The sequence below is a fragment of the Synchiropus splendidus genome, chromosome 3 (assembly GCF_027744825.2).
Source record: "Synchiropus splendidus isolate RoL2022-P1 chromosome 3, RoL_Sspl_1.0, whole genome shotgun sequence".
Taxonomy (NCBI): domain Eukaryota; kingdom Metazoa; phylum Chordata; class Actinopteri; order Syngnathiformes; family Callionymidae; genus Synchiropus; species Synchiropus splendidus.
The window spans coordinates 4,323,719-4,351,666 of NC_071336.1; the positions used below are offsets into that span (position 1 = coordinate 4,323,719).

At 40.3% G+C, this 27,948-nt stretch overlaps 1 protein-coding gene across 34 annotated transcripts in view; it reads right to left on the reverse strand.

Annotated features, from left to right (window-relative positions):
* LOC128755624 (receptor-type tyrosine-protein phosphatase delta-like) overlaps positions 1-27,948 on the reverse strand; it is a 330,651-nt gene that overhangs the window by 239,614 nt on the left and 63,089 nt on the right. The gene's annotated exons all lie outside the window — the stretch shown is intronic.

The window sequence follows — 27,948 nt, forward strand, 5'->3', positions numbered from 1 at the left end:
AAACACAAAAATTTCCAATTTATTTATTTTCATTTCCTTTTGGATCAGTGTTGCCGTAATCAAATTAATAAATGCCTTTCACAGATTCGTTGATTTAAAAACAATCTAAAGACATTCCCCTGGTCTGAGTCTGGGACTAATAATCCACTTTTATCGGTAGATTTACCTTTCCACTTCCCTGTAGGTTCAGCACAGGTTTTACAAAATACTGTCCAATTGACCTTTACTCTTGCCTTTATTTTATGTAGCATGGATTCAGTGATCGGTGAAAAGGGAAAGTCAGTCTATTTAACTAAGTCCGTTTTGTATTTTGTGTTTCGAAATTGTTCTTGTGATGAGATCTTTGTGGAACTGGAGCTCAGCCATTGGATTTAGTATGTGAATGCGATTTTAATATGTATTTTGTACGGTACGAGTGAGTCTGTTCTTCGCTTCCAGTGTGCACAATTTGTTTGTACTGGTTTTCTTTCCTGCCTTCTCATTGATTCCTTATCCAGAATTTATGTGTTGATGTTAGTTAGTTACAAATACATTGTTTTTTTTTTATGTTAATGCTTTGCGCAGCACTTGTTCAAATTTGTAGTGCCTACTAATGACGGTAGCTACAATGTTAAGGCTATGGAGTTTCAGTGAACCAAGAATAGTTCATTAGTAAGTTCATACATACAAACAAAAAAAAAAACCACACACACACAAGAAATTAAACCAATACTGGAAACTTCATCTACTATAATTGTCTTGTCGAGTGCCTTGAACTTGAACTTGAGTTCCGTGCCTTGCTAACATGTTGCTTCTGTTGCTTTGTAGTTTCGTGTTAAGTGTGCCAAATGTGTAAACTGTTAGTAGTATTATAGAGGCTCTATATATATAATTGTATCACTGTTAATATGCCATTTTCTTATTTTTGTTCTTTAGTAGAAACCACACACACAAAACAACAAGTTTCTGAAACAAACCCCTGGGTCCGTGACTTTTGTGCACAGTGCCTGCAGGGGGATTCTAACCGATGTCCCACAGGGATCACCAATTTCAATGAACCCCACGTTTACGATTCTAACAATAATGTTACTTGGTAACGTGTTTGTGGCCAAGTCAGCCTGTAACACATCAGTGTGACTTATAAGGTCAGTTTGATGCCGTTGCTTAAAGCGGTAACAGTTTTTGCAGTCGTACATATGCATAATGCATTGACATTTATTTTCACAAGCAACCGCTGTGTTATGTGATTGTGTGTAGGCAGTCATTTTATCAAATCTCAAATGTGCCCAAAGAAAGGCAACATGGCTGACACATTGGTCCACTTTTATCCAAATTAATATAAGAGGATCCTTTAAAAGTTGAGCAAAACCTCTGACTGTTGTTAGTCAGAGTTTCTTTATGGGTGCGTCTTTAATCTGCACAGCCTATTATGTCGGCCATCTCACTGACGACGTTCATTTAATGACTGAACAGTGAGCGACACAAAAGAGAAAAGGGTTTGAAAAAGCAGCCTAATGAGGCTGCTTATTAGGGATACGTCAACATGGGAACAACAATGAGCAAGTGGGCTTGAGCAGGAAGCCTGCTGTGACATATCCCAGATTTTGAACAAAAAGTGAAAGGGGATGCAGAGGAAAAAACACCAACTATGCAAATAAGACGGAAATAAGATTTCCATTTTTTCCCCCTCTTCTTCTTCTTCTTCTGTTGGGGGAGGCCGAGGCCCAGAGAAATCCACTCCAATGGATTATATGCAAAGGGTGCTTCTGGGAAAAAATACTTTTGATGAGTAAGAACTGTGTGTATAATGAATAAATCTGGTCTGATGACACATTGTGATTGGCTGACGTGCGGCTTTATGACGGGCATTTATCGCACAGAAATCATAATCCCTTGAGCAGACAAATGAGCACACCACGACTGAAAATGTATTCAACTGTAGCAAAAATGATGCATCAGTCAACAAGCATCAATTCACAGCGCGGACACATTCCACAAGCGGATGTGGAGCAGCAGAAAGTGAGCCCGATTATTTTTTTTCCTGGAAGCACCCTGTGTTACCTGAGAGCCCTTTGCTCACAAACAGATAAAAGTAGTGACAACAGATAGCTGATAAACAGATACACTGTACTGTACTATATTACTTTTTTTAGTACTTTTTTTTCTCAGTATTTTGACACACGTCTGTCTCAATGAGTCTTTCACATCCAACAGACTTAGTGGGTGTGAGTGGCTTGATGCTGACAGACCAGTGGAACTACAGTACAGTCAGATATCATGAAAAGTGAAAATCTCCCTGGCTATGTAATGAATTTTATCTAAAACACAACATTGTTGTCATGAATCAGTCAAATGTATGCTGTGGAAACAACATGCTCAGACTGTGTAGCAAAATTAACTTGTGGTTTTATACCATTTATTTCAAAGATGGGCAAGTAAAAAGGCATTGTTGTTGTCAGTCACAACAAGCTCTATATTCACATGACCGCTATTCACATGTCCATTGATGCTGCTGAAAATCCATGATGCTAAAGTGTGGGAGTAATGACTTGGGTGAATAGCACGTGTGGCATGATGCAGTCTGACCAGAGGACAGACCGTGTTGATCTGTGCGCGAGACAGTCGATATCTCACCAGAGCTTTGTTACTGAAACGCACTGTTGTCATGGTTAAAATAATCGTACAACTGCCATGTTGACAGAACGCTAGCAACAGCTGCAGAGTCAAGAACTGGCTTAATGGCACAAGGACTCACGGGCAGCGGTGGATATTGAATCTGTTCCACTGGATTTCATGATTTCACAGCAATCGCTAATGAATAATAGCCGAAATACATTACACAAGTTGCGCTAAGATGGCGACAATGATCTGAAGTTTGAACCGAGCCATGCGCTGCATGACCATGTCTCAGTACACACCACACCTAACCCTGTCAGCGCGATCAAGTTCTGAACAGACTCCAGATGAATAGAAAAGCCCTGTTTGTGCTCTGACCGTTTTGTATCCCTGCACATTGAGTTAATAATGTTTGGTGACCATCACTATTTCTCACATTAAAGAACGAATGTGGTGAGTGGTGACAAAGCAAGAATCAGAACACGACAGGCACAACACCGATGTCAGTGCCAGGATGTAGCTAATATGTCAACCATCGCTCCGGTCTTCATGCTTTTTTGTGGCGCTGGGGTGACTGGTTTTGCTGTGTCAAATCCATACGTGTTCAGTCGCTGAGTGCTAACTGTATCCATGCGACTCCCCGTGAATAAATGAAGCATTGCAGCTCTGGCTGTTTAGGGGCATGCGCCGCTGACTACATCATCCAGGGGGATTAAATTACCGCTGGGGGCCTCCAGGGGTCCCTGAAAGCAGTTCTCATGAACCAGCCGCAGAGCCAACATGGAAAGCTGGGAACCTTTGACTTGCTTCATCTGTATTGTCTATCGTTCGCTAGAGTGATTGTCATTTATGTGCAATGGCAAACAAATGCCCCAAATAAAGCCACACATGTCAGCCTATCACGCAGAGTCATCCGAGCAGTTTCATTGAGTACTTCATTTGAAGTCCCATTTCTCATTTTTTTATTTTTCCTTTTTTTTTTAAAGTCGATCGCGACTGCCTGATGTGACGTCATAGCCACTGGCCGAAGGAAAGTGAGCCAGCTCAGCCATATTTTACTGCCCATTTGACCTCTGTCCATAACATTTCTGTCTAATTAAATCCACTGAACCTCCTCCAGGGTTGCCTCCAGATGCTAAGGTAAAGCCTTTTGATTGACAGCTGGTTTGGAAGTGACTCCAAGAAGTTGAAAAACGCATGGTTATACATTAAGCTGGTGCTACAATGGCTTGGCCTGTTCAATCGGTCCAGGGGGGACCAATGATGACGTCGAACTACCATTTGAAAAATTAAAAAAACAAAAAAAAAAATATATATATATATATATATTATATTATAGGTAGGATTCCACGTCTTCAACTTCATAACAGAAAAAAGAGCAGCATTAAGAACTATACATAATGCATTCAAAATCAAAGAACTTTACCATGCAAAGGACTTTCAGTGCCGTAGATAATACAGTCGTGTATCCAATTCCCCTCATCTTGACCAATCATATTGTGCAGTGTCATCATCATTGGTCAAGCCCCGGAACAATCTGACTGCTCAAGTTTTACAATGTTTGCTTGGTGATGTGGTATACTTTGAATTAATACACTGCAAAACAACACAATCTTTTTTTTGTGTTGCTTTTTTCCTAGAGACAGAGTGAAAAAAAAAAATCTGCAATATTTGGGTCTGTTCAGAACTGCATGGTAGGCAAATACAAAAAACTTAAAGTTTGACACCACTGAAATCAAACAGAAGAGAAAGCAGAATGCTAATTGCTCTTGAAAAGAGGTGAGTCCTGTGAAGTGAGCATCTGATAGTTGGCTGCATAAAGCGTGCGAGTGCAGCAAGCCATGAAAGAGTAACTGGAGACCTTACTGTGCCTTCACCATATGCTGGTAGCTACTGATAGATGCTGCTCTCCTCAGTTTGGAGAGTAACTCATTGTTTTTGCTGGTGATGCTGCCATTGCTAATAAAGTTAAATATGAGCCATCTGCTCCGAACAGAAGCCCAGTTGTCAAAGAAGCTCTAAACAAGTGTACATAAACCTGTTTCGGTCCCTACACTAATTAACATTTCAAATCTCTTCACAAGTCAATAAATGTTTTGTGAATATCTCAGAGTAGTAGTCAGTATTTTTATATTTAAACACTGATGACAATAAAAATAATCCTGAATTCAAAACATTGTGACTATGCATGTCTGAATCAACATACCAGATTGTACTGGTCACTTGGTGCCAATCTTTGAGCAGATCTAGCAGATCATCACCTCTTACAAAAAAAAAAAATGCTTTGATTCATGGTGAATTTATTGCTGGACACAAATGACAGTCTGCAATGACATCATATATTGTGTATATTGTGTAAGAATGACTTCACATGAGAAACAAAAAGTAATAAAATCATAATAAATTAAAGACTTTCAATTACAATAATACAAAACCGGTAGCCTTTCTTTGCGGCATTTTTAATGGTTTCTGGGGTTGCACACTGCAGTAGCAGTAGAAAACCTGTGATCACCTGTGAGCAGTGTGCGCATTCTTTTTTTCCCTCTGATCAGGTACTCAGGGGTCTGATCAGTTGCTGTGTGCTCGGGGCTCAAGCATCAGCATGTCGTTTTCAAGCCGGTTACACTCACAGAGGAGTTTGAGCAGTGATGGATCACTGAGCAGTCAGAAGCGTGGCCTCATTTTGTTAGCAAAGGTTATGCACCTTTAACACAAACCACACCTTTACCAGTTGGCACAGTGATGGAGGAGAACAACATGTTTGCCCCGTGACATTTTTAACACCCTTACTTCTGTTGTTGCCGACAGAGAAACAGTGAATTGGTTTTCTTGTTGAGCCATTTGCATATATAAAACATATACAAATACTTTTTTACAGATACAAATACCATTTTTATGTTACGTAGTATCGAGTCCTCAGAATGTTAATGCTCACGTGTACTTTCTGTGAAGACGGACAAGCATTGAAAGCACGAATTGCAAACATTTGGAACTTACTGTCAATTACATAACAAAAGCAGTGCGTTGGTCCCATCCTCACATTAGTTTAATTAGAATACCTCTTGAGTTTTACAATGCTCGCAAAGGAAGGTTTGGATTTTGACCAGGCTGCGAATTTGTTGATGAAAAAAAAAAGACAGTGACCATGGCCACCCATTTTACGCACCATCACTGCGGTCTGCCAACAACAGGAGTCAAGACTGCAGCGCTTAACAACCGGCATCACCGCAGCATTTAACCAGCCCCTTCTCACCCATTTCAAAGAAAACAAGTTAATTATTAAACATTTTGCGATGAAATCTGCAAAAAATGCGCCATATTATGTGACAGCGACAGGTCCATTTAAATCTTTAAGCGCTGCATGCAGACTCACTCCGACTCAAGTTTTCATATAAGTTGGCAGCTCCACATCTACTGCTGCAGAGTCTCTTGCTCTAAACAAGAGGTTCAAATTTATACCAATACTACTCTGTACACAAGTCATGTTATGAAGTTCCGCCGTGCCCACACTTCAGTGAAACGATCAAGTCTTTATGCGAGGATGAATTATGCAGAGTGTCTTCTGTAGTGCTCACTACAAACAGAAAACGATGGTTTTTAGCATGGCCACTGATTACAATAGGGGAGAGATGTGCTACAGCACACGCCCCTCCATGAGACACACTCAGGCACAAATCTGAAGCGGCAGAGACTGAGCGGCTGGATGATCATGAACGTGTTTTAAGAACGTGTCAGACCTTGCTTTGTGTGTGTTGCAGTTATTGTCAATCAATAACCGTTATTTTATGCGCATACGCGTTTTTGGACTAAGTTACACAATTGTCTTTTTCTTTTGGTGATCAGAAAAGCGATCGGTTATTTAATATGAACTGAATAATAATGAATTGTGTTTATGGAAATGACCAGTTGATCAGGTCAAAAGATCTGGTACATGAGATGTTGTGGATGGCGTTTAATGAGGTTTTCTGACCTTCAGAGTGGGTGAATGCAAGGACTCTGTGTGATTTGTTAAAACTCCAACTGCTTTGAGTCTCCACACTGCTCTTCTCATTTAACACTGCAGACTTGAACCTTCGGTGCTCCCCCACAGTTGCCCGGTGTGATGTTTGACAGATTCCTCAGTCTCCAGCAAAGCTCACAGTGAATGTCCATCTGGTAGTTTCCCCTGGGTGGTTATTATTCTCAGCCCAAAAGGGTTTTCTGTCTCTGCATCAAAGAGTGGCGAGTCAGACCAGAATGGTGTGAAGACACATTGCTTGGTAGCCAAACAGCACGAGCATGGTGTTACGTTTTTAATTACCCAAGGAGTCGACAAACTCCTGGAACTAAGGGAGAAAAGTGAACCTTTCCAAACATACATCAAAATTGAAATTTCCACTGCGTTTAATCGGACAGGACTCACCAAAAAGGATGCAAGAGCATCTGGTCGCTGTTGGTGCTTAAGTCCAGCTTTCTCAATCGGAGACCCTGAGCGATGCATTCAGTCATGTGGCTGGCCTCTTCTATAGCCTTATGAATAAATGAGTTGTGACAGCAGCCTCTTTCAAATCAAAGTGCTCTTGGTCATTCTCTGCTTTACAGATTGGAACAGACATCGATTAATATAAAATACTGGCACCACCACTTCAAAATAAACTTTAAGTAGACAAGCAACCTAAAGGCAAACAAGTCAGAAATGTTTTAAACTTTGCTCCTGATTTGGCGCCGCGTTGATATTTTTCCGGTTGAAATCAGGTTCACAGTTGGTTAGTTCTGCTGTCTGAATGAACATACTCCTTCAGCTGGAGCATGCTTTTAACTTCAGCTCCTGTGGATGGCACACTTCTATTGTTTTTGCCAGTTCCATAATCTGCTGAATGGTCGGGAAGTTCAGAGAAGATTGTGAGCTAACAGTTATTTTCCTTCCAGTGAGTTAGTGCTAAATCAAGATCATTAATTTGGGGGAAAAAAAGTAAATCAATCTCTGTGGGCTATTTGTACTATCAACGTCATCAGCAACACAACTGACACAGACACAAAACAGAAAGGATAAAACCCAATGAATGCAGCATATTTAAATATCTATTCTGTTCACTCCTTTCATACTTTGTCTTTGTTTTACAAAGATATCAAACATGAGCCGCAGTATGAAAAGCAGGACTTCATCTCTCTCTCTCTCTCTCTCTCTCTCTCTCTGTATATATATATATATATATATATATATATATATATATATATATATATATATATATATATATATATATATATATATATATATATATATATATATATATATGAGCAAATCTTAGCTTACTCTTCATGAAGAGTAAGCTAAACTTTGGAACACACAGTGCATGTCTTGCCTTTGCTGAAAAATGACAGTATTCCAGCGATGCATGCACTAAAAATAGTCCATGTCAAAACGGGAACATAATGTATTAAGTCCGGAAGCAGAGATGTCTAAGATGGTCTCCAGGGGTGAATCCAAACTTTGCCAAGTTCCATTAATAATTGTCACTGTTTTGAGATTTTAAGGGTAGAAGCAGAGAGGTTTGAGTCATGAAAATGTGTTCCAGACTAGTATTAGCCTTTTATGTTCACAAGGAGGGTCCCGCTATTGCTGAGTGCCTCCAAAGAAATTCAGTTTTTTGATATTTCTTTGACCTTTGCTACATTTGTATACATGATTTCGACGGCAGATGGCCATTGACTTAATAAAACGGCACAATGGAGCTTTTTGCAAAGACACTGCAATGCAAACTATAAATGGACATCAGCAAAAACTACAAAGCGAAGCCAATTCAGGACATTGATCACACTCTATAAATATCTAAATCTTTTGTAATATCCGTTACTTTTCAGTCGAATATTTGAGCACTTTAAATAAATATGACTTCATCTGCAGGCGCTTGTTCCTCTACGACAGTCAATCAATTCAATTACACCAGCAGAGCAACCTCTTCTACTTCTGTAGGACTAATATCATCAATAATGTGAAAAGCAATATAAAGAAAAATAAATAAATAAAATCAATTATTCCCAATGACATCATTATCTATGCCATTTCTATCTCTTCTCATTGGAGTTTATATCATACTTGTGAAGTCAATAAAATAGCGTGAGGATTTCCAATCAATTAGAAAAGTGCAAAGGCAGTAAAGTTAACAACAAGATTCATTTTGATCCATTCATTACAGTCAGTTCTACTTTTCAACCTCATGATCCTGTCTGACCCTTCTTTTTGTCTCCCCAACATTCATCAGACGCTCACCTCTCAAAAAGAGGCTTACGTCTCTATCTGTACATAGTGTAAAAAAAAAAAAAATTTTTTTAAATGGTCCTTGCCATAAAGCAGCACAAAATGGCATTTTCTCTTTTTCGTTTTTTAAATATTTTACATCATGATGGGCATCATGTTGAACATAAATCGCTGAGTCTGGCTCTCTAGCTATTATAACAACAAACCTATAGCCAACGTAACTTAAGAATATACTAATGTGTCCTCTAGTAGACTGCTGCGCAGCTTGACCTTGAGCTTGATGTGTCATTAGTGATACCTTGCTTTTATAGTTTGTTGAAGTGAATGTGTTCTCCAAGATGGAATATAAGCAGTATTATTCATTACAGATGATCTGCAGCATAAATATACATTACGAATGAGCATCAAACGACGGACGGGATTGGAAATCAGGAGGGATGTTATTACAATATATGTCTTTTCACATGGGAATGAATCTATTTTCAGAGCTCAGGGGTAACGCTTGGGTTGTGTCTCTGGGCCTCACATTAGCATTCCATCTGACTGGTGTACAAACTTGCTGCAGCTGGAGATAAACAAAGAGCTCAGCTGAGGACCTTGAAGCTTCATAGTGGGAAAATTGGGCCCTGGGGAGTCAGTTGCAGGGACTGATGTCAGACTTCAGGAGAAACAACTTTGTCTTCACTTACAATGAAAGCACAGCTGTTTGGCGTTTAATGTCAGGCATGGATGCTGATGAAAATATTTTTAAAAAGGTAAAATAAAGATGACAAGAAGACGAAAAGATTGTTGGACTACTGATCAAAATCTTAAGACCAGCTACAAAATTACAAGAATTCGAATTTCGCACTGAAGGATTTTAAGAATGTTCTGAGGAGAGCTTCAAAATGCAAAAAAAAACAAATCAAGACAAAAACAACTGAGCAGGAAATTTATTGAAAACAACAATTTGACTGAAATGTGTCAAGATGTAGATATCACAGGCACTGGTCGTTGACATGCACCGTCTCAGTTTAGAAAAGTACATTTGGATGCGCTGATCAGCCAGAGCGCTCACCACCAAATCCAATCCCAAGGAATGGCTATCCATTTGTAATCAAAATGTAGTTGTGATGAGAGATACTGAGTACATGACAATTTTCAGTCAAAAGGACAACTTAAGACGTGTAATTTGATCTGCGGTGGAGCTCCTGCTGAGCTGCATCACTGAAATATACGTCCTGCGAGAATTTAGCATGTAATTATAGTAGTAGCTTAGCCTCCTGACTGTCAGGTTTACAGAGGCAAATGTTGGAAAGCGTGAACTACAGTCTGATGTGCAGTCTTCTTGCTTGTCTTTGCACATGTGCAGGATCCATCCTTCCATGAAATGTTCTTAGCCATGGATTTGGTGTGATTTTACAGTCGTATTTGTGTTGATACAGACAGTACTCACTCACTGAACGTAATTCAACTGTACAAACAACTCTTTTCCCATTCATTCAAAACTTCAACAGCCATCTTGTGTTTATATCTTGTGTTCAACACTTTGGTCAAAATAATGATTATAAATAAATAATAATAATCCTATATCATTCTAACGTGCTCACTTAATGAGTTGAGTAAATTTGTTATAAATATATAATTCAGTATAGAAATAAAATATAACAAAATAAAATGCTAAAAAAGGCTTTAAACGGCGCACAGGTTGATTGTTATGCTCTTTGTTACACAGTGGAGAGCCCAAAGCATTTAGAGCCCACTAACACCCTTAACAACGTCAAGAACAGCTGCGAACATCATTCCCCTCGCATTCCTTCCATTAGGCAGAGGTTTACAGGCACTTTCATTGCTTGATTGTAAGATTTTTTTTTACAGGACACAGTGGCGTACACTGTATCCTAAATGTGGAACAAAGGCAAAGCGTCACCATCTGCCCTTGGCAAGATATTTGGGGTGCAATATATTCAGTCCTCTGAGACTATGGGTTTTGAACAAGGACATCAGTTACCTCCAAGGGGATTTGTGTTGACACAACTGCTCTTGACTCGCCTCATTCATCATGTAAGCGGAAGACAAGTGCATCAGTGAATCTCACACCCTGCTAGTCTCCTCTAGTCAGGTACCAACCCACTGACATCACCACCCGGACCAGATGCGGACAAACTTTCAGTGTTGTCGCACTCATCTCATTAACTATTCATTCAAGACCACAGCTTAAAAACTGTTATTTTTTTGTCTTAAAAAAAGTATTCTATTGTTTAACCTGTTCATTCTTAGTGCAGGTGGTCTTGGTCTAACCCTGGTCTCCACCAGTGAATCAACCCTCAATGTATTTGCTCCTGTGATCCTCGGTCCCAACCACAGATAGTTGGTATCCTTCACATCAAAATAAAGAGCAGAGAGGACCGGTTATGGACGACCTGCAGGTCTCATTTGTTCCTCGCCATAATAATAATTAAAAAAAAAAAGGTTTGCACACTGGCTTTGAAAAATATTTCATTAAACAAAACCCCTCTTGCACTGCCATGTTGGATAAATTGGATCCGGGAGCCTGATTGGTGCAGAAGAATCACATCACTTCGGCTGTTTGCATCAAGGCTAATGATAAGATGCATGGACATCCAAACGCTTACACACTCTGATGCAGTGATCTTCTCTGGTGAGAGCAGACATATTGGCGGTAAGATTTGAGACTATGGAGAAAAAAAGCAAGTTAGTTTTGACTTAGTAAAATCTGCAAATTATAAGGTGAGCGAAGAGACTGACGAGCACAGTGATGAAATCTCATAACATGACAGTTTCTGTCCGGTTTGAAAGCTGCTGAGGCGTGATACACATAAACACAAGCAAGTGTTCCAGCAGATGTTCTGTTCATGTCACAGCTGTCTTTCATTCGTAAACAGAAGTATTCTGCCACCGCTCTCTATCTCTCCAACACTTTTCATTTATTTATTTATTTGAATAAATCGGACTCTGCTCTCATTATAATGTTGAGTTCATTTGTTTGTAATTATTATGGTGAGACGATTATAATAAATAGCCACTCAGAGGAATTCATTGGGATTCCAGGCCATTCTCGGCTGATCCACAACCCTTTCCACTGATATTGAAAACTGACATAATACAGCTAATACATTAAATTGATCGCAGTCACACTACCTTCATCTGAGACGAGGTTGATGGTTTGCACCGGGGGGCAGTGAGCACACGACAGCATGTTTCACTCAACATCATGAACACTGTAAATAACGTAAACAGCGGATCAGACTCGCTGATAGAAGTAGAACTGTACACTGCCGTTTCAGCACATTTTATAGGAGGTGGCTCAGTCTGTGTCTTGTTAGCGACAACCAATGCTGCCACTGTCACTCTATGAAGGAAACGGGGGAGAAGCGGAGGATATCTTTGGATGTGGAGCATGCGGAGTAAAAAAAATCCATTTTCTATTTTTTTTTTTCTTCAATTTCCAATTTCTTTTAATTATGAAGCCATTAGACTCTTTGCTTAAAGTTTTTGGAGATGTATAAATGAAAGAAGGGTCAAATCAATGAAAAAAATAATGCTCCCAATGCCAATCTCTCAAATGAAATTTATGGTTTACTGTAATCATTTTTTAATGCTGATGCTCCCTGTGAGGAAAACTTGACAGGAGGAGACTTTTATATCTCTTTCTCAAATAAATATTCAGACGAGGTAATATCAGGTAAATAATGTGACTAGTCGGTGTGAGTGGATTTCTTGCATTTTTATTGACAGAGCCTTAGTGTGGTTTCTGTTTGCCACCTGCGTGTACTGGTCTGAATGAGGCCAGGTGCAGTCATTACCCACGACAGACGGATCAGCAGAAGCACTGCTTGTTTGTACTGCAAGGGGGAGCAGTGTCTACCATATGTAGATTAATGTTGACCTCTGAACCTTGAGCAAGTTCCTGAATTTGAACAGAATTAATTGGCGCGGTCAACCAGAGATGAGGAATTTTACGCTTCGAGGAGGTTCAGGAAGTGTTTCGTGTCTCATGTTAAGTGTATCACAGCTAAGTAAACCTATCCATGAGTGTTGACTGCATGTGTCTCTGTGTGTTTGATATGCATCACTGTACACTCACATGAGACTCTGGTGTCAGGCATGTTTAAGTTTGGCACTTCCTTTTAATATTGCCAATGCAGCTCCTTTGAAAATTCATTACAATGCCTTGACCCTTCTGCCATCTGTTGAAGTGAGCGACTGTGAGGCAAGAAAGGAAGCAGCTGGGGAGAGCGGGAAGAGGGAAATTCTGACGTTGGACTGAACAGACGAGGGGCTTGCCTTTGGACCAAAAGGGAAGAGAAGAGAAGGGCGAGTGATATTTCAGCTTTGATATGGATTTATCAAATGTAGATTGACAGGTAACTACATATAGATATGTGTGCATGTGCTCACATCTTACTGACAAAGGGTCAGCATCATATAACTGTGCAAAAATTCAACAATTTAAACAACTCCCTAAGGGTCTAATTAAAAAAAATCCTACAAACATTGCTTACTGTCAAGATTAAACATAATTAACTCCACAATTACATCCAACTTACCACCACCGCAGCCTGATCATGAGTAAATCTTTACGGCCCATGGGAATGGGTGTGTATATGAAACAAGAATATAATATACAGTAAAGTAGTTGGTTCTGTCTTGTTTCCGTGGAATGCAGTGCAGCAAGAGAATGTATCTGTGTGACTCAAGATGATGCATGACGTATTAGCAAAGCATGCAGCTCCATATGTCTCTGATGAATGAGCACTTTGAATTCTGATCTATTCTTGCTTATAGATTTTGCTTCGAGTAAACAATTTACCGTAAGCCACCCATTCACGCAAGCAATCACACAATGACTGCAGGAACCATCAGGGCCAAAAGTGACTTAAACAGGCACTAAACTCCTGGAGTTGGGGTCAAACCAGCAACCTCTGGGTGCAGTGGCAATAAAGTGTTGTGCTTGTTTCCAGTTTGTATGTATGCATGAATGCTGCCGTCCATCAGATAACTTTATGTTGTTCAGAAGCAATTGTCTGACAAAATAGTTTCAATACATTTCTGCATTATCTCATGAATTGCTTGAAGGCGGCAGGAGTGACGTCGCAAAAGCCAGAGCTCCTGCATGAAAACTAGGTATAAGACAAAGAAGTGCAATGACGATGAAAAAGACGAGTGGTTCACTTATACTCAGCATAGCTCTTACTGTATCGAACAATCTTCACTGAAGTGTACTGGAGCGAGTGAAATGTTAACAAACACTGAAACCAGCCAATCTTGGAAAAGACAATGCCTTGGTTGAAGTCTGTTATCTGGTTAAATGTTCTTCCCACTAATCTTTGTTGATCCCTCCAATCAAGATAGCGTGGAAGAATTGTTGTATGTGGATGTGGATTTAAAAAAAAACCCTGTCATTAACTTACTTCTTCCTTCCAGTGTTGCAATTGCTTCTAACCAACATCTTAAATTCAGGATCGAGAATCCTATCTCCATCCATGTAAATTGAACTGACATTGACATCGTGGAATACTAGATTATTCTTTTTGTCTTTATTTATTTATTGACAGCATGATAATCTAAGCTCTTTGATCTGCTAACAATCGCAAGTGTATGACTGACTGACACTGTAAGATTGCCCCTGTGTGTGTGAATGGTATATGTGCCCTGTGATAAACTGGTGACCTGTCCAGGGTGTATTAGTGCCTCTCGCCCAATGACCGCTGGGATAGGCTCCAGGACTCCTCCCAACCCTGAAGAGGACTAAGCACTGGTTCACTGAAGATGCACGTATGCATGTTGTATATTGTACTGGATGTTTAATATATTGGGGAGGATCTAACTGATCTCTGGAGTTTACTCCTTCTTAAGTGATGTGATCATGTTTTCATTGTCCAGCAGCTATCGTTGAATTCCTCTCGTATTTTGATTTTATTTTTTTCACTTTAACGCGACGCTCCTTAAAATCAACATGGTTTACCAAGTTTTTATGTTGGTTACAAGAAGAAAAAAGACAATTTCAGTTTTTTCACCAAACTTTCACTTCTCCCTCTCATCACTTTCCACTCTTGGCTGACTTTGAGTAGCGCTGTGGGGCTTCCGGTGAGCTTGAGCCTCTTTGGCATGTAAACTATGAGAGTAGATGCCATTGAAGTGGCCGGGATGAGGCATCCAGAGGATGGGTGTAGTCAGGCAGGAACACAAAATGTTCAGAGAGACGAGGAAAGATGGCAGAGGAAGCGCTATAAGTAGCTTCAATCGTCTGATGCCATCTGTTCTGCTGACAGATGATATTCTCCCCAGTTAGACAAGACTGTGCAAGTGCGCAAAAACATACGTCCAGTTTGAGACAGGCTGAAAGATTAAAATTATTATTTAAAAAATAATATAGTTAATTATAGAATTTGTGATTAATTAATCTCAACTAATCGCAGTTTAATGGTATAAGAGCCACATTTTTTCAATTTCAATGAATTTACTGAATCAAATGATAGACCCATACATACATTTAAACAGCAAAACATTGTTTCTTTTGCATCTGTTTGAGAATAGCACAATAAATCACGATGGTTAGAAGTTTTTATATCACCTTATTTAAACTAAACCTCTTTAAATGTCTTGAACATATTTGTATTTCAAGTACATTCTGAGTAGTGGAAACCCTGGCCATTGTGTCGCGAAAAACATACAAGCAAACAGATGCTTTTGTTTGCTTTTGTTCAGGGATTCCTCCATGTTTGTTGTCGTTGCTATCATCCCAGCTGCCACGTGGATGCAGGACTGCGAGCAAAATAATGTTTCAGGATTTTTCCGTTAAAAACACAATGAAAACCATTATGTCCATCTCCAAGATATGTTATGTGGTTTCCGCTTGTTTTGATGTTTCCACTTTGTTTTCATAGGTTGGTCACATGAGAGTTCATCTGGTGACTCGCTTTCAAGTCATGGCGGTGCACCACCATTGTTTACATGTTGCCAAAACCCTGAAATGGCACACCTACTGTCTTCAGCGTTCGCAGTAATCCATTTGCATGCAGTTTTGTTTGAAGCCACGAGGGCATTGTTAGATGACACATAATTGGAGAACACTTTGGATACCATAAACCAATTGTGCTTCTTCTTCTGTGGTACAGGAAAACGAGGAGGGAGTTTTTCTTTATTTTTTTCAAAATACTTAAGTTGTCTTTTTCTTCGTCAGCTATGACCCATAGACACACAGCTTTTGTCAGTGTTATTCAAAGACTGGTTGTCTTGTCTACATCATGGGAATAAGGATCGTTGACGAATGAAGCCATGGCTAGAGGCGGATGTCACCGTTATGTTAAAGACAGGTTCAGTTGGATTCTAGTGTGTACTCATCTTGAAGAAAATAATGTATTGCTTCTGCCAGCTATACAATAATGACTTGCAGTCTAGCCTACCTTGAATGTGCTCTTGAAACAAATGTGCTGGGCAACAGATGCTATTACACCTTGTTAGGTTGTCTTGCAGTTTGCATTTTAGGCTGGTGTTGTTTTGGGGCAGCTTGATGGAAAGGTACAGAGAAGGCAAGAAATCACTCATTGTATGTGAAGTTTTACACATGTTGATATGTGTTCCCACCAGGCGAATTCCCCATGCAGAGAATTGGTGAGCAATAGCCCAATTAATGTCTTGTGTACTTGTCATTATATGTTCAGTACCATGAGTGCTGGTACACTCACAATAGTGAGTACTGTTGCAATTGGGATTGTGGGGACTCTCGGTTGCTTTCATACTTCTGGCTTAAAACTGTTATGCCAACACTCCTTTGTTTTAAAGGATGAACTGCTATAAAAATTAGCCGACACCTATCAGCACTAATGAGACAGAGGGCATTTCATTCCCACTCATCTTTCCATTTAAACCCTGCTAAAACATCCCAGAAGTTAATAACACAGTCATCCCTCTAAACAGCTTGTACAGTCTCATTTAACTTTATATGCTTCATATGCTCAAACCTGCCTTTATCTCCTAAGGAGTCAAGTTTTACTTTGTTCTTCTCCCACTCCTGCTTTTTCTCCCTCAACAAACTCACACAAGCATAAAATGACCATACAAACAATACGGAGAAATAGGCTTTTTTTTTTGCTGGGAAATGGCAGTACTAGCCACCAACCAACAATTGTGACAATTAAGCCGCATCTATACAAAGACAAATAATCAGTAAATCATACCAATTGGCTGAAGTGTGATTGCGGCATGCTGACCCACGTGAAACTCAGGAATCGACACGGTATCTCATCCTCATCTCACTTTGACCACTTACGGGTTGGTGATTGTCAAACTTTCCTTTCTGTCGCCAGACATATACAATTTTGATATGTTCGATCAACCTGTGAATCTCTTGGAATGGAAATGTCCTCTTTCTTCACATCCAGTAAAAACCACCATGTAATACATAAAATATAATATCAAATATTTATCACTATAACTGGTATAGTGGATGCAGTTCAACAGTTCCCCTCCCAGCACATTTCCAGCTGACTTCCAGCACAGTTCCAGCCTCTGGAGTGCACAGTTATATGCACTCTTAGAATAATGTAAACTCCACCTACTCATTGCGCTATGAGGTGTGAACTGAAGGTGGCGCTTTCTCCACATACACAAAGCCCAGAGTGACTTGTGAAAGCTGGAATCACACCAAATTTGGCTGTGTTTTGAGAGAACTCTGGAGTGTGACTTGGGCTCCACGCATCATCCCTCCACTCAGTAAAGTATCCCATGTCTTAAGAATAGGTCACTTGAGGAGCCCATGTCTGTGGCAAGCTTGTATTGATGAGATGACTTCTTCATACTATTCCCATTCTTAAATTTTGTAAATGGTGGCGTGCCCTTGGTTTTGTAGCTTTTAATTTTAATTAAAAAGCTCAAGCTCGTAGATCAGCTCATTCAAGTCCGGTGACTGTGAAGTTTTGACTCAATTGATCCCTTTGACTGCCATACATTCTCCAGCAACTGTGTGTTGTGGATCATAGTCCTGGACAAAGCGATGGTCCGATCCAAAATGTTGTCTTGTGTACGGTGCAGCATGCGCCTTGCTATTAGATACTAGATACTCAACAATGAAATGTATCAGGATGTATATTTCAAATAGCAAAAACCAAAAGCCTGCCGCGAGCTCTACAAGACCGCAGTTCAAAACCTTGTTTCTTTTGACCATAAAAACCATAATGCAAGGACGGCTGAGTATGTTGCCTGCTTTGCAAAAAGAAGTACTTCTATTTTGTGTTTTTGTATGATTGCCAAGAGTGAATCAGTGCATGCGATTTGTGAAATAATTCAATCAAAATCAACACCATAAAGGACATCTAGATAATGGTATCTAAAAAAGATTTCACCATCAGTTTGGTGTGCTCATGTTTTTACGCTGTAACACTTAGCTTTAGATTAGGCTTGTGCCTCCTCAGTTGCATGATTTCTTGTGTTTTGCTGACCCGCAGCTCAACCCCCTCTGAGCACGGTTTTCTGACAGGGTATTTAAACATGCTCGACCTTTTTCCCTTAAGAAGCATCAGCCAGAGAACTTCATTAGCTTCCTGTTTCCAAGCGTCTCATCTCATCCAAAGTCTTCCCTCCAGTGCCGGCATGCTACGCTCCACTATGTAAGTATACCGGCTGACAGCAGTCAGACAAGTGCTGTGTTCCTGCCCGACATCTTCGCATTTGACTGCATGGTAAGTAGAGTTTCACTGCGACATAAAAAATAAAGAAATAAAACCAGAAAATGCATGTGTGCGTCCGTGACTGTGCCAGCTTGTATAGCTATACCAGTAGAGACCAATCCTTAAAAACACACCTCCTTGTGGGGACCTTTTGCTGGACCCCACAAGGTTCAATTTGAGAATTAAAACTTCAAAATGTTTAAGTTTGGTTTAGGTCCTGTTTGAAGTCAACCATTTGTTTTGGATGGTTAGGTTTAGGGTAAGAGGCTGGAGAAAGCATGAAAGTCAATTATATGTCTCCGAGTATTGCAGGGTACCATACCAGACTGTCCTAGCTTCCCTGAGAGCAGCCTCAGCCACCTGTCCAAATACAAGTCCTGTAGCCCAAAATCTCTGCGTCCTACTTCCTCACTTTCCTTTGGCACTATCATTAAAATAACAGTCCGTTCCTTTTTCCTCCAGTTGACAATGATCTTTAGAATCATTATCAACTGCAGGAGACAAGTGAGGACAAGTGAGGTCCTTATTTATATCAGCCTCCTTCCAGAGGAGACCATTTCAAAGTTGTGGTGCCCAGCATATAGGCAGAGTAAAAGTCACAATTTAAGATGTGACATCGAGGAACAAAACATTGGCTCAGGACTTCATCTGTCATAAAGCGGTGTGTTCTGTGCCTGATTTCACAGAAAATACATGTCATGTCATTCAGTTGTCTTAAAGCAACACAAATGCATTATTTTCATACTCCCTGAAATGACAGGTTTCACTATGAACAAACAAAAAATCTGACTTTCCAGCTCTGTTAAATGCTCCTTTGGACTATGTAACTTTCTCTGGGCGAGGAACGGACGTTCTGATGATTCCAAGCCATCAGAAAAATGATCTTTTTGGAGATGTACTCTCACGTGCTAAGGTGGAGAATGGACTTCAACAAAATGATTGACCAAATTGGGACGTGCTCCGCCAGTTGTGTGCTTGATCACTTCTATTTGTTAGTTTTAATGAACACATTTTTTACTTTTCATTTTTATATTAAAAATGATGGGATGTTAAGATTGAAGAAGAAGTCATTATTCAATCAGTAACAAGAGACTACCAGATCTGATCTGAGAAATGCACTGAAGTGACTGAGAATCTTCTTCTTCTTTTCCTTTCGGCTTCTCCCTTCAGGGGTGGCCACAGCGGATCATCCTCCTCCATCACCCTGTCCTCTGCTTCCTCTTCTCTCAAACCTACAAACCTCATGTCCTCCTTCACCACATCCATAAATCTCCTCTTTGGTCTTCCTCTCCACCTTCTGCTTGGCAGTTCCAACCTCAACATCTTTCTACCTATGTAGTGGCAATCTCTCCTCTGTACATGTCCAAACCATCTCAATCTAGCCTCTCTGACTTTGTCTCCCAAACATCTGTCATGTCGTGTCCCACTGATGTACTGGTTCCTGATCATATCCATCCTGCTCACTCCTAGAGAGAACCTCAGCACCTCCAGTTCTGCCTCCTGTCTTTTCTTCAGTGCTACTGTTTCCAAACCATACAACATTGCTGGCCTCACCACTGTTTTGTACACTTTCCCTTTCATCCTAGCCGACTTTTGTCACACATCACACCTGACACTTTTCTCCAAGAATTCCATCTTGCCTGCATCCACTTCTTCACAATGTCATCAGCAAACACCATCGTCCAAGGGGCTTCTTGTCTAACCTCATCTGTCAACCTGTCTATCACCATCGCAAAGAGGAAGGGGCTCAGAGCTGAGCCTTGGTGCAGTCCCACCTCCACCTTGAACTCCTCTGTTACACCTGCAGCACACCTCACCACTGCCTTACACCTAGCATACATGTCCTGCACCACTCGAACATACTTCTCTGCCACGCCAGACTTCCTCATACAATACCACAACTCTTCTCTTGGCACTCTGTCGTATGCTTTCTCCAGGTCCACAAAGACACAATGGAGCTCCTCCTGACCTTCTCTGTACTTCTCCATGAACATCCTCAAAGCAAACACTGTATCTGTGGTGCTCTTATTTTTGGCATGAAGCCAAACTGTTGCTCACATATGCTAACTTCTGCCCTTTCTACTACTCTTTCCCACAACTTCATCGTATGGCTCATCAACTTTATCACTCTAGAAGTGACTGAGAATACATGCAATATTTAAAATTCTTCAATACTTCTTGTTTTCTGTGCTGCACTGAGGTGTAGCGCTTTCTTGTACTGGGAAAGAAAATGAGACACAAGCAATAAAGATATGACTTTTAAGTGATCATTTTTGTGTTTCCTGTTTTATTTGACAAATAACTATCTGTATTAGTAATTCTGGACCATTGCTTTTGCTTTCCTGCTGTGCCCTCGATCGAGAGTTATCCAGGACAGGTTTCTATTACAATCCTGCTGTTGATGAAAAGAAATGATGTAATAACAATCTCCCACTTCAACTTGGATGGTGAAATAAGTGGAACACATTTTTTTTTTAATTCTACCAAAACAATCCTCTTTATTTCATTAATGACAGTAACACACAACACAATGCAACATGAATGACATGGCAGACATAAGCATACACACAGTTAAGTATATATGTTAGGGGAATTAGGGAGCTAGGAGCAGAAATGATAAGAACACGGTTCTTCACTCTGACTGTTTTCAAAACATTGACTGCACTGTAATGTATCGGAAGCAATATATCAAATTTGGTGAAGTGCAAGTCATGCAGATATGTATATGTAATACCATATGTAATTATGATGCACAATGTTAAAAGATCGAAATAAACATTATTTCATTCACAAACACAATTGTTGATGGTTATGGGACCGACAATGGTGGTGTAATCAGGCAAATTTTCTGTGGCGTTGGTGGAATTCGATGGCCGTGAGGTGAAGGGTGACGAGAACATTGGCGGGACACCGAGTATAGGAAACCTGTGACAGCAAAAGACATTTCTTCCATGATTTTTTGCTTTAATGTGATAGTAATGATCCCAAGACTTCGAGCTTCGCCCTGGTGAGGTCAGTGGTGTGAAAACCAGAAATTCACGACACAGAAAAAACGACCCGCTTGACTTCACATTCTTGCTGTTCTTTTCTCCCTCAATCCGGCACTCACACTCTGGTACAAAGGTTTGTCTTGTCTAAGGAAGCATTCCGTACGTTTGCAATCACTGCATGCACACATCATTTAACACAATCCCTCATACATTTCAATTAGGCCCAGCTATCGCTGCCGCTGACACTGAGAAGCACTATTGATTTTGTGATTTCCTGTATGTGGGTCTAACTGAATAAGCTGGAACTGGGAAATAAGATTGATCCACAGCAATTAACATGTATCTGTCTGTAACCACACGTGCAGCGTTTGCTGCATAAATTGTTCAGGAACTGTTGCTTGTGTACCTCTTATGAGTCATTTATCTTAAGTACTCATATAAAGTCATAATTCACCGTCCATTTCTGTTTTCCAAGAGTTCAGTTTTAAGTGGCATAGATCACCTATTTCATTTTGAGTTCACACATGACTTAACATGGCCAGTTGTACACTGTCAAAGCAATACTGCGTGACGTATTAATAGAGGGGACAGCAGCTGGAATCCATGTCCATGTGGGCAGGTTCAGAGTTGCGCTGGCGGCAGAGTAAAGCGCAATGTTACGTCACATTGGGCACCACTCTTGTAAACCTCTTGTTCACCGAGATTTCAGACAGGGGGAAATGTATGAAGCAAAAACTTCTAAAAAGACAGCCATTATGATGAGGGACTTCCTGTATCATGTGGAGGAGGACTTTAACATTTGTAACATATGCATGCGTCAGGAAAGGAATAGAACACGCACGCACGCACACATGCATTTTCTGCCCTTTCAATGAATAACAAAGCCAATTTAATGTAGTCGTTATTGTAACTGTAAAGAAAGAACAAGTGAACAATCTACGCTCAACAAATGTAGACAGCATTTTTTACTGGCACAGTGGCAGAAAAAAGCAGTCAAACGAGAGTGAATGAGCTGTGGTGTCACTTTGCAAACACTGTGATGAAGTGAAATTGTACTATTATTCTTGAAGTTGCTTCAAACTGAAAGCAATACTTGCTCTGTTCCGCAGACTGGTGGTACAATGACGTTCTTAATGGAAAACAATGTCCCTCAGGGGAGTGTGACGGTCAGGCCGCTCATTATGGAGTCACTCAATAGGTGGTGATTGACCTGTTCTCTCATTAGCTTGTTAATGCTGCTGTTCAGTGTCAAGCTGTCGCTCAAGGTATTGTTGATACCACCGCTCTCTGTCTTTGGAGGCCACTAAATGAAGTGAGTGACCTGATTTGGTAAAGGCTTACGATGAAAACGCTTATTCCTGATTCTGGATCTTGAGTCAAAATAATCAAGCTTCAACCTAAAACAACCTAAAATAAATATGTTTTCATGCATTACTCAAGACATGAGAAGTATATACAGTTTGTACATCTGCCTGCTTGGGTTGACTGCTTTAAAAAACAGGACACATGTCCGCAAACAACGGCCTTCAGGCAGATGATGCCGGTTGCAAGTGCAACGTTATACAAGTTGAAAAAAATAAATAGATAAAAATGTGTTGACAGCCAGTCAGCACAGGCCCTGAATAACCTTATCTGGATGCCATGTAGACCAGCCCCTGACACAGACAAGGCGATGTAGGCAGATGGCGGGTAGGTGGTGGTATGGCTTGTTCGTAGTTACCGGCAGAGTCTCTCTGACTTTGTGCTAGGACACACCGTGGTTTATGGGTGTTACCATGACAACTGGGTTCACTCAGGTTAGTAAATTGAAGGAGCTTCCAAACGTAACAAACTATACATCACAGAAAGAGTGTTTTTCTCAGTCACCGTTGCATTGGTACACCACCTGCTGTTGGAGTCGATGACTAATCGTCTTCCTTTGCTTTTACATGAGTCACTTGTCCCTTCCGTCATGTGAGCGCTGCAGCTTATTGGCACTACCAGAGTGAAGCCAGCCCTCTGATAAGGTGCTCATTTTGCTATCTTGCATAGTCTTCTATGTCACTGGTGAAAGACATGTCATCCATCTTATATTTATGTATATTTGTTTTATCCGCAGAAACTGGCTCAGTGAAAATGCCACTGTTATTAAGTCATCTTAATTTATTCAAGACGATCATTTTGTGAAAGATGACACAAACAGGACTGAGCCATGGGATATTTGGGATAAAAACAGCATCACTCATATGAACAAGGTTAATAAACAACCTCAATTCCCTCCGTGGGAACGACGGGCCTGTCAAAACGGAGTATATCTGATTCATATTGGTGAAGACAGAGGAACTAAATAAAGCAGCCAAGATTATCCAGTGAGAAATACCAGGGCGTGCGCTTGTTCCGATGACAATACATGAAAGTGTGTGTGCATGTGTGTGAGGTACAACAAAGCCTTTGCAGTGAAGGAGGCGAAGAGAAAAATGGCATCCGAGACAGAAGCGTGGGAGGCAAGGCATCTCATAATACTTGTGGAAATGCATCATCAACAAAGGGAAAGCAGGTGTAATACACTCATGAATAAATATGCTGAGGGCTGAAAATGATCATTAACGCTGCCTGGGGAAGTAGAGCTAAACAAAGAACATGGATGAATTGAACCGCTCCCATTTGATGAAAAAGTTGCTGGAGATGACATCTATCCATCTATCTCTCTATCTTCTATCTATCTATCTATCAAGCTATTTGTCATCTATCTATCTATCTATCTATCTATCTATCTATCTATCTATCTATCTATCTATCTATCTATCTACCTATCCATCTTCAACTAAGCTAAATGGATGGAGCCAAAGGTTCTCATATGGCCCCTGGGCAGCGCAGATAACAACAGCAACAAAAACAACAACATAATAATAATAATAAATTGTTATATTTACATTTAAAAATATATTATTATTATTATTATTACATATAGTGTACATGTAGTTGTAGTAGTACTAGCTTTATAAGACAATATCTGCAAACATAACCACAAGCTATAACACTCTTTTTGGTTATAAGTGAGGTGTGAGAAATGGGGATTTAAAAAGAAAAGTAGCTTTTGTCAAATCCAAGAGGACAAACAAAACATTATTGTGCAATGCCTCCAGCAAAGCTTACAGTAGAAGCACAAACTTGCTAATTTACATTCATCAGGTGGAAATATTCCCCTCCTGTGAGATATGTCTGACTGGATGTGTATTTGATGTCATGCAGATGGGGGATATTGAAATCAGCAGGATTCTTCACATTCCCTAGAGTGCCTTTATTTTTAGCTGGTCATTGCCTCGCTTTGCATGCAGTTATTTAACCACAGGCTCTGGTAATACATCTGATCCCTTGGGTGCTTCAGCTTCAGTGCTTGTAGTTTGGGTTTCAGAGGAGTGCACCACAAAAGGAGAAGTTACAATCATTGTACGTGTCATCTTCTTCAAATGTCCACGGAAGATCATAAATATTTGACATCACTTTCTGTTCACTAAAGCCAAGTAAGGATTGGAGACCCACAACAACTTAATTTCTTATTTGATATGAAAGCATTTTTTTTATTCTCAATTGGGTAAAACTTTTAACTTGATATTTCCATTTTTGAAATGATTTAGTACTGTTTTTTGTGAACCACAATATGGTGAGTTTTTAATGTGGCCTGCAGATCAGTTCCGCCGACTGATATCAAATGACATGCACACTAATAGAGTAGCTTTGGTGACCAAGTTGGCATCATTGCCAAAACTTCCTGATGTGGACGCCATTTTACATACACTGCAGCTGACACAAAAGGGAGGCAGGTTGGATTCTCTCTGTCTTTTTGTAAGCAGAAACTTCATGTGAAGCACTGCGGGAAGCTATACCAGCTACTGTATAGATACAAGTGAGAGTCATTTGCCATGTCCGTGGTGTGATGTAAAATGAAGCAAAACACAAATGACAAATTCTGAGTCGCATTAATTATCAGAGTGTCAGCAACTGTTGGCAACTCTTTGTGGGCTATATCTTTTTACTAAAGCTCAACTCTTGTTGCCATGGCAACTGTGCATTGAACAGGGAGTGGAACTAGGGTGTCAGCATACAAAGACCTAATTTTTAAGCGCGATGTCAGAAAACGTCCTGCTACTCAACACAAGACTGATTGGCTTCTTCTTTTCGATGCCCTCAGGCTGAAATGACATGGTTGACAAGTTACGACACCAGCTTGTTTATCACTCTGGAGTCTAGCCAGAATACATAATGCATCATGTTTGCTCATGGATGTTAATCCATGGCAAGGATTCTCCCTGCCCCAAATATTTCCTTTTTTGGGTATTCCTTCCAATTTTAAAAACAAGGAAGACATTTCAGTTGCCTGCTGTGTTAAAAGTAGTCCTTTGAATCTATATCTCTCATTTTCACTATCCCCTCTGACTTTTTGTTCCTACGATCCCTCAAATCCCTTCATCCCCTTCTTTCCCTCCCAAATGAGGAGCTCCTGCCTTGGCCTTCTTGTGCCATTCCTGTTTAATCTTAGTCACTCTGCCTCCCCACTCACCTGATTTGCACACTTCATGAACTGGAATGTCTGGTGTTCCCCTCAGTGACTCACCGTCCCCAAGCTGTCGTGCCACCTTGAATACATATGTTGCCTTAATGACTACGAAGACAAGTTGCATATGCACATGGGCACTCACCAGCACCATAATGAGCTGGTTGGTGCTCACCTCATCGTACTCTGCTTCACAAAAGTGCAATCCCTCTATGTTAAACAAGGGGGTAACTTAAACGCCTGACAGTCTGAGATAGAGATGAGCGACTCCAACCTATTTGAGGAGCTCCACATTTCTTGAGGAGCTCTATACAAAATAATGACTTCAGGATTAACGACGCAGGCGGATGTAAAAACAACAGCAAGTTCGCAACGGTAGCAGGCGTTTCTGCTGGTAAAAGCATCAACGAAACCCGAAGCAATGAAGAGAAGAAAACACAAATGAGAGGAAAAATAGATCGGAGGATGATTACAAGCAATCAGTTATGAATGAAACACTGGAAGAGAAAACTAGCAACCAATATGTTTTGATACAGTTTAAAAAGTTCTGACAGAGGTTGGAAAGGGATCACTTGGGCTGTTGAATCTGCCCCACAGAACACCTGAAGACAGACAGTTAACCAGTTAAAACAGTTAAAACCCTCTGGTCATTGAATTGATTGTTTTATGAAAGAAGTGTGGCATCAAGCACAAATGCAAACATAATGTTTTCCAAAACCCAGGAGACAGTAGAGATCTGCAGTCACTATGAATCAATCCTCACGGCTAGCCTTTTCTCTTAATGTCCACCATTTTCAAGTAAATAACTGAGTGAATAGGTCAGATCAGCTCATGTCAGAGATGGTTTTTACATTGAGACTGATTTGAATTTCACACTTTCTGAACCGAAGCACTACATTTGCCCGTGATTGTTTTGTAAATGACTCTTTTCCTCACCATGGATGTTTTTTTTTTCCCCATGCGCTCTACGTTTATAACTTTTTCTGTCTCCTTTCTTTTTAAGCGTGTCTGTGCCTGCTAGTGATGGGTAAATGAGGCATCATAAAGCGTTTCGACACAATGACACTGTGTCGATACAGAATACCGCTGGACATTAAAAATCCCTGCAGGCAAACTACTTGACAGACTGAATAGACACTGATTTGATGACATACTGTGTACAATAACATCATTTAAGTCTTTGCATTCATTATTATTCCACATCATTAAATAATGTGGACATGTACTATAATCCGAAAAATATGCATTTATTTATTTATTTTTAAATCCACTATTTCTAAATTTTGTAAATTAAATTATACCTTGAAATTAAATTATACCTTGTATTTGAATTGGAATGGATAAGAAAATCAAAAATCTGAAACGAACTGGGTCAAGATTTAAATAAATACGTTATTCTCCGATAGGAGATCATACGGCAGACAACTAGCGTTTCCCTTGCTTCATAATCCACAAAGACAATCACAAGGAATCGTGAGATTAGATTTTTTCAGAACTTGCATCCTGCTGACCGATGCGCTTCCTTACACACACAACACAGTTCGGCCCATTTTTGCTGAGTCGACACAGTCAGGTGATTGCCTTAAAGCGGTACGCGCACCAACGCGGGGATTGCTCTGTGAGCTCGGCCCGCACGCCGACGTATCAGTGATGTGGGCATCACTAATGCCCGCTCTCTCAGTTGTTCCTCTTGATCGTGGATTTATTTCTGTGCCATGGACACTGTTCCTTCCCCTCCATTTGCGCATTTGGACGCTTGTTTCGGTCTCTGGTTCGTTTTATTTTATTTATCTGACTCTGTCTCCCTCTGGTGTTAAGGTTTTCGCTTCTATTTTATATTGTCTTTAGTATTTTGCTTCTTTTGTTATTCTTCCTTCTACCAGGGAAGTAGAGTGAATTCTGTTTGTAGTTCAGTTTCTA